We start from the raw sequence: 9,286 nt of genomic DNA on the forward strand, positions 1-9,286 counted from the left end.
CCCTTGAGCCGAAGGCAGACGCTTAACCGCTGTGCCACCCAGGCACCCCGGTTTTTTTTAGAATTCTAAGGCAGAACTATACTTCATTTTGTTCCAATTCAAGAGGGTAAGTAATTATGTGACACTGAAAACATAATTTTGCTCATGATCTCCTCAACTTTATTTATATTGGTCTTTAAGCCTTAAGTAAACAAATCTAAGCACACTTCTATCACCTTTAAAACATGAAATTAAGCCTAAATTGCTGTAGATTCTAGAGTTTGTAAGACAGAAGTTAAAATGCATTTATTTCAATTTTAGAAGAGCAAAATATTTATGAACACACTACTGGAATAAGTGTAGTAAGAAAATGTATAAGATATATTGAAAATAATTATTATGAGTACATAAATTATTTATACTTGAGTAATTTTTTGTCTCATCTATTACAGTGTAGCTTGTATCAGACTAACACTTCAGACTAGCACCTCAAACACTGCAAAGGGGGATAGATAGATAGATAGATAGATAGATAGATAGATAGATAGATCGATCGATCTTGCTACACACATACATATATATATGACACTGGACAACTTTCCACACAGGAAGAACTAGATAAGCTGTACTTTTTTATAGAAAAGAGGCACATGCTAGGAGCACAGCTTTTTTCCTGAGAGCGTTTTCCAAATAACAAATCAAGAAAAAAAAGCCCAAATAAAATCAGAAGTCTCAGTAGAAAGAGGACTGTGTTCAGTGATGGCAAAGGGGCAGGGACATAAGAGGCAATATGTCTCTAAGGAAAGACCAGCAGAGAAGTAGTCCACAAATCTACATATAATGTTCCTAAAATCATTGGTGAGATCCTAAATTGTACTCATGGGGCATCACTCCAAATCCCAATAGAAAACATTCATAAATTTAGTGTGCTGAGCAGTGATTTCAGCTTCTTTTGCACATTGAGCAGAAATTCCGGAATTTGAATTCCAACAAGGTGTAATGACCTTGGTAAATACCTCAACTTTCAGTTTAAATTTCAGAGGCTTAAGCATTAAGGATAAAGGCTACACCCTAGGGGTAAGAACCAGAATCCAGAGTAAGGGACATGTCTTAGGAATATGGGCAAAACTGAAGTAAACCAGCTCTAACAAAGCTTAAAACCAACCTTTAACAAGATCAAGTGATTCCACCAGTATTTTATCTGCAGCCAAAAGAAAAATTAATCATCATCAAAAACCTCTTCAGTTTTTATCAACAATGTCCAATATTGAATAGAAATAGGAGAGACATGCTAAATATCAGGTAACATATGACCACAAACTAAAATGAAATAAAATAGGCATTGGAAATAGGCATTACAGTTGACAGGGACTTTAACCATGATTAATATATTTGAGAAAATGGCAGAGAAAATTAATTCGATGTAAAGATAGAAAATTTTAATGGTAAATTTAGCTCTATAGAAAAAAATCAATGTCCTAAAACTGAAAAATAAAATACCTGAAATTAATAATGTATTGGATGAACATGACAACAAACTGAACACAGTAAAAGAGAGGATTAGTGAACAGGAAACAAATCTTGATGAAAATATCAAAGCTAAAGTACAGAAAGAGAAGAAAATGAAAATAATAAAAGAAATATGTGGAATACAGTTAATAATTCTAAAATAATGAGACTCCAGTCCTGTGGAAAGAGGACGAGAGAATGGGAAAAAGCAATATTGACAAGATAAGAGGTGACAATCTTGTTACACCAACAAGATGTGTCAATTCACTGACCTAAACTTTGACTCTAAGCAGGAAGCGTAAAGGTAAACTATATCTTGCCAGGTAACATTAAACTTCTTAGAGGGAGAAAAAGGCAATGAAGATAAGCCAGAAGATTAAAAACAACAGCAACACCCTATCTTCAAAGGAACAAGAGCAAATTGATCACTGACCTTCCAATGAAAACTACAAAAAACAAAAGACAAGAAATGGCATCTTTACAGTGTTTCAAGAAACAAAACCCTTTACCCTGTCTAGAAGTCTATACCTGGAAAATATTCTTCGGAACTGATGTAAATATGAGGATGTTTTTAGACGTACACCATCTGTTATAATTCATTGCCGACAGATCTGAAATACAAAGAATACCAAAGCTTATTCTACACGTTGAAGGAAAATAATACTAAATGGAAGCCAGGAGTCACTGGAAAGAAGAGCAGTAAGAAAGGTAATGATGCAGGTGAAAAAAAAATGAACATTCATGCTTGAAAACAATAATAATCATGTCCTGAGGACTTTATATGTGAAATAAAATATATGACAAAAGCACAAAGATGGGAAAGGTAAAAGGTACTTAATCTTTAAGGTGATTGCATTTCGTGGAGGTTGTTAAAGAACTAATTTAAGGTAGACTGTAATAAGTCAAGGCTCCATGTTGTAATCTCTAGGGCAACCATTAAAAGAATAATAAAAATGATACCTAAAAGGCTGATAGAGGAGAAAAATGGAATAATTATTCATACTTGATAGTTTTTCAATTTAAGTAGATGAACAATGGAAACACTTCATTGGTTTAATTGAGTAACGTATAAAATATAGTTTGTTCTTTTCTATAATAAAAGAGCATTAAACTTCAGTATAATTTTATACCAAAATTTTAACTGAAGCTATTTAAAGTTTTTCAATGAATTCGTTTAAAATATTTTTTCTATTAGAACAAAAGTTCACCCTAATGGTTGCACATACTTTTATAATTAAATAGTACATTAAATGCATATATTAAATTGTATTTATTCTTCAAAAAAATATCAAATACAACAGAAAGATCTGCATTCTTTTTGTTTATACCACTCTGTGAGAAATAGTGAACTACAATGTCTTTAAAAGCTGTTGGATTTCATTTTTGGGTGGACTGAAGATGAATCTGGAAAAATAGGAAGGTAACAAGCTAATGGTGTTCATCAGGATAAGGGAAAGCAAGGATGAACCTACGAATCATAAAATGCTCAATTTAACCCCAATACTTAGCAGTAATATGAAGCCATCATCAAACGAGTTTGCAATAACTAAAAAGAACGTAAATTAACACAAAATAGCAAAATTCTGTGAAAAGTAAAAGCAAAACTACAAAATTTATCTCTGTGAATTGTGCTCATTAATTTAATAGCTCAAACTTATTACCTTAACACCAAAGTTTACCAATCACTAGAGTTTAAAAATTGACCAAAATACTTTCTGCTGAAATAAGTGTTTTCACCCAAAGCTAATGGTAGGGGGGGAAAAAAAAAATATATATATATATATATATATATATATCTTGCTTGCTTTGGGGTCAAAATATGAACCAGGACTTGGGATTCCAATTCCAAACAACCCTTTCTTAAATATATATTTTAAAAAGATTCTGCAAATAGCTTCTCCAATATCAAAAGCAGTATTGTCTTTCAATTATGAACACAGCACAGAATTACAGCTGATTGGTCAAGCAGGAAGAAGTCCAGGTAGAAGTAGCCAAATGAATCTCTTTTTGGAATTGGGATGAATATAGAAATCAATAGAGTATAAAGTCATATCATGAAAATGATTACGAAGAAGTCCCAAAAGTAGGTCAGAGGATGTTCAAATGCCCTCTTATTATTTAGAGAAGTTGGGCACGCAATCCACAGTTGACATAAACTAGAGGGAGGTTTAAGGCACCTGCCAGGAATGGCACTTAACCCATTTCATACTCCTCACAATATTATGGGGTAGGTATTTATACTACTCTCTTTTTTAAATAGGAAAATTGAGCCTCAGAGAGATTTCATTATTTGTTCCAGTTTCCACAGTAAGTCAAAGCACATCTGGGATCCAACCCCGGCCCTTCTGAGGCCTTTCTACTATGCAACCAAATCCAATTTGGGCAACCTTCACTTGGCAGAAGTCACCGATTATTTTTTCCAAATATTCTATTAAACAAGAAAAAACTTCGAAGTCTCATGCAAGAAGCGAAGTGAGAAGAAAGTTATAGAACACTTGTTCCCTTACAACTATAAAAATATCACCTGCATTTCCTTGGTCCCGCAATTCTGTTTCATGCCTGTGAGCAATGCATTTCATCCTTGTTATTCAACACCAACTGGCTTGCTTCCTGGTTCGTTTACTGAGCAAGTGGTGATTGTGGCTTAGCTTTACCCAGGCCTTCAGCAGCGGCCACGGAGGGCAGGAATTGAGAGAGAAGGAAGGCCAGTCTACTCTGTCTTTCTTACTCTATTGCCTGCCATCTTTTTCCCATCATTAATTTGGCAGAACCGTTTACTTTTTTCTACTCACAAACATCTTGGTGTAATTGTTTTGATTTTCACTGGACGGTGTTTGGGTTTATCAGCAGCAATGCCTTTCACTTCTCAGGAAGCAGTATGCTATCAGAATGAAAATCACCCATTGTGCTTTCCATCCTCTGAAGGTTTCCTGATAAACCTTCAGGTGGAGATTTTTGTAGTGGCACTCAGAGGCCATTTCCCCCTTATGCCAGTCTAATTTACAAACTCAGCCTAGATCCAGTGTCTTTTCAGCATAAAAAATGTTCTAAGAAAAGCATGGTAATTATGGGACAGTATGTAATTCTGCACAGCTATTCTCTCATGAACCTCCATATTATTTACAATGGTCATATTTGGCATTCTTCATCTCATGGCCAAGAAAATGAGATTGCTATTAGTATAAATAGAAATACAGCTGTGATTCAAAGTTACATCCTATACAGAGGAGCATTCTCTCTACCTTTTACCTAATTTGTTTTTTAACTCATTTCCTGATGCTATCACCTTCCTAGTTTATATTTATACACATGGGCAATGTAGCAGATGCTAGAATGGGAGAAGCTAGTCTCCCTGGCCTCCCTGGTCCTTGCATTATAAATATTAGGAGGTACCCAGAGCCACAGTGCAATCCAATTCTTGGATTTAGTAATTGTAAGAGCAAAATCATCAAGGTTGTTATTTTTAGTGAAGTATGATAGAAATGTCTAACTCATAATTGGACAATAATAAATTCACTATTGAGCAATTTCTAAGGATTATAATAAAGGGGAAATATTTACAAATATGTATTTTTATTTATTTTGTTGGAAATAACCTTGACTCGGGGTGCCTGGGTAGCTCAGTTGGTTAAGCATCTGCTTTCGGCTCAGGTCATGATCCCAGTATCCTGGGATAGAGCCCTGCATTGGGCTCTCTACTCAGCAGGGAGCCTGCTTCTCCTCTCCCTATGCCTGCTGTTCTGCCTACTTGTGTTCTCTCTCTATCTATCAAAAAAATAAATAAAATCTTTTAAAAAAGAAAAAAGAAAGAACCTTGACTCAAATGTTAATGCCATTTAAAAAGTCAAATATTATATAATAAAATTTCTGCCTTCACCTGAGAGCCATAGAAATATTAGAAAATATGTACTAAATTAATGAATACATAGCCTTTTGCTGAAAACCCCTAAGGTCGCCACCATGAGGTGACTTAGCTTACACACTAGAATACTATAAGATTTAAAGATATACAAACAGTGACTTATGATGAAATACTTCCATCAGCCAGGATCTACAAACTCAATCCAGGCTCTGATACCACAGGATTTGATAACACTAAAGAAACATTCTGAGAAATAGGAAAAGTCTGAGAGATAGCTATAGCATCGACCCCACTCTTAAGAAACTCTCCAAAGACCCCTTCCCAATTTCTTTCATGCTCACACAGTCACCAGATTGTATAACACAACCCCTCACTTTTCTTTCTCCCTTATTTCGGCAGTAAGTGTTTTAATTTCACATCTGAAGTTGCTATAAAAGCGCCACCCTGAGGATGATAAACAATGTGATATTTACAAACAATGTCGCCTCTTCTTAGCCCACCCCTTCACGGTAGTGCCTGTGAACTGGGCATCTTGATCCCAGTTAATAGAGGTGAGCAACCCCAAATGAAATACCACACCTTGTTCCAGTCCGATTCTTTAATAATATTCAATCTCTATCAATTACCTATTTTTTTACTACCTTTCTGGCCACTAAAAATCTGAACTTTTCCTCTTTTTTTTTTTTTTTTGAGATTTATTTATGTATTTGAAAGAGAGAGAGAGAGTGTGTGTGTGTGGGTGCGCGCGCGCGCGCGCGGGCACACAGGAGGGGCAGAAGGAGAGGGAGAAAGAGAAAGTTTCCTCAAGCAAATTCCCTGCTGAGCAGGGAGCTGGGGGGTTGGGGGGGCTCCATCCCAGGACCCTGAGATCATGACCTGAGGAGAATTAAAGAGTCAGCCACTTAATTGACGAAGCCACCTAGGCGCCCCTGAACTTTGCCTCTTTATAGCAAGAGAGATAGCATGTTGAAAGAGGAATTTATCTATTTTGAAAATATATTTTTTGAAAATCTATTTATTGTCTCTTTTTAGTTCTGTAGATGTAAAACAATTTCGCAGGGATATTCTAGAGGACTGAGCATATCGAGATGCTCCTTGCTTCCGGGGAAGCACAGCACTAACTATGGGTAGCAGATAACTTAAAGCAGCTCCTTTTACTGTATATCTATTTTTATGCACATTTATGGAGGGTGACTTTCTAAGAGTATGGTCAAGAACAGTTCCCTTTGGAGTTCAATACTTTAGAACATTTCCAAAGATGGCAAAACAGGACAAGCACTCTCACACCCCCTAATGAAACTTACCATAAGAGAGAGGGAAGCCCATCCCAGTCCTTCTGATGCAATTTTAGATGAACTTTTATAGATGGCAGCTCCTTCTTAAAAAGACTGGATCTCTTTGGAAGTTCTCCCAACCCAGCCATCCTGTATAATCCTTGGGGTAAATGACTGCGTGCGGGTGTGCTGTATATGGCAGGGGGACCCAGGTCTACCTTGTGTGTCATACACTGTGTCACACAATGACTTTATCACACTGAGAAAAGTGGTACTCTCCCCAGTGACCCCAGAGAAACAAGTCTCGCACCATTTTCCCACACATGCTTTCTTCTAACATTACAGCCTTTTGGCTTTTGTTTTGTGTATGTGTGTGTCTGTGTGTGCTATGAAGCTAAAGAACTGTATATCTCATACTTTGTGTGTTATCATTAACAAATAAGCAAAAGAAGGGACTTCTCTGCAGAGGGTGCATGCTGGAAAGTTATGTAAGAAAAATTTGAATATATAAAATGAAGCCAAAATGGGGTGCCTGGGTGGCTCAGTTGGTTAAATCTCTGACTCTTGATTTCGGCTCAGGTCATGATCTCAGGGTTGTGAGATGGAGCCGCACCTTGGGCTCCATGCTCAGCGGGGAATCTGCTTGAGATTCTGTATCTTCCTCGCCCTCTGCCCCTCCCCCCTGCGCTATCTAAAATAAAATAAATACATCTTTTAAAAAAATAAAATAAAATGAAGCCAAATTATGGAGGACCTTGTAAAGAGAAGAGAGAGGTTTAGACTGATGAATTAGGCAACTGTAGGCAAAAGGTATGTAAGATATGAATAAAGCATGTTTAGGGAAGATTTGTTTTTTGGTGATAAGATTTTTTAGGAGGATAAGTTACTTAATTTCTATACACCTTAATGTCCTCATCTATGAAAAAAAAAGTGAATGGTAATACTCCTATTTTATAAAGTTTTGGTGAGGATGAAGAGAATTAATACATCTAGAGCCCGTATGTGTAAAGTGCTCGATAAATTTATCATCACCATCTGCAACCACTATCTCCACCATCCTCACCATCATTAATTGTTTTCTTCTTCCTCCAAAAAAGCACATTCAAAAAGAAAAGATGCCTTAAAAGGAAAGAGATAATCCAGGTTTGTGCCTTTTAAAAAGTTGCACAGGTGATGACACCAATTCCTGTATCCAACAGGGGCAGGAGGTGTTAGACGTGACAATGTGGTAACGCCAGCGATAATTCTGTTTGAAGCAGGTCACTTTTCTCATAGACCCAGATACAATAGAAGCATTGAAATATAATTGGAAGTTAAATTATTTATATTAGTATAAAGCATGTAGTCCATACCCCTTTTTTCTGACCATTGTCCTGTGGAAGAAATTTTATTTTTTTTCTTTATAATATAGAGTTTTAAAAAATATAAACCATTAAATATTAACCACTGTTAATTAATACATCATTTTAATACCATTTCCTCCTATGCTTTTGGCATTCAAGTCACATACTTTATCCCTTAAATGAGAAGACAAAAGAAAATACTTTAGAATCCGTCTTAAAAGGAAATCTAAATGGACATGGAATTTAAGTTGCATAAAATCAAAATAATATTCAGATACTTCGATGGAACACCTCCTGAGTATGTGTGCATAACAAACTCACTCTTGATTTCTTAAGTTATAATATAAATATTACTTTGCCATAAAATAGTTCAAAATTTAAAATAATCATTTAGGAAAAATTTTACTAAATATCACTTGTCTTTATTGCAGCAGGAGTTTTGGAGATTGTTTTCCTTATTCTAAATATTCATTTACTTGCCGTAATAAAATGACTCTCCCTCAATGGTATCCAAATTCTTTATGCAAAATAAATGTATAATTTTTATTATATAACTACTTATTGTGTGCTAAATTCAAATACATTAACACATATCCAGATTCGTCTTTTTTATTAACTGCATAGATAGAAATATAACAGAATATTGCATTATTAGGGTCACAGAAATTAGCCCCACCAGCCAATACCATTCTTCAGTCAAGCTCAACAGACCTTATTACCTAGACTTGGCTGTGTACCCTCAGGCATATTATGAACCACATGAGCAGATGATTGAAGGGGGGGGGGAGTCTCCATTAAGAAAAAAATTGAGATTTTGGATTCGACTGCCTGTCCATTAGTGACATAAAGTGCTGACAAGCAGAACAAACAGTGAGCAATGTAATGTCAAAGCCTCTAGTGAAATGAAGTTTCATAACTTCACTAGGGTTGATGGATGGGTAATAATGACATTTTCAAGTGTAGAAATATACTCTATTAGGAACATCATAGAATTTTTCTGCACAAAGTAGTTGTTCCAGCTTGGTTGCTCAGGGAAGATGACTCTATCAGGAAGAAAACAGTCACGTGCTTATAAATGTTGAATCAGGTTAATATTCCGTTGCTCTTTACCATGCCAGAGAACGTCACTTATTTAGAGTGTAGTAGTTTAGAATAGAAGTCTCTTAGACCGTGAAAAGATGGTGGAGAAATCTACAACATCAAATACTCAAATATCTGACATTAACAACGTTGTAAATCTGACATGAACAATTTATCAATTTACCGGGAAACTTTGTAAAAATGCATTACTGAGGGTGTTATCTGAATAGTAAATAATC

The sequence above is a fragment of the Ailuropoda melanoleuca genome, chromosome 10 (genome assembly GCF_002007445.2).
Source record: "Ailuropoda melanoleuca isolate Jingjing chromosome 10, ASM200744v2, whole genome shotgun sequence".
Classification (NCBI taxonomy): domain Eukaryota; kingdom Metazoa; phylum Chordata; class Mammalia; order Carnivora; family Ursidae; genus Ailuropoda; species Ailuropoda melanoleuca.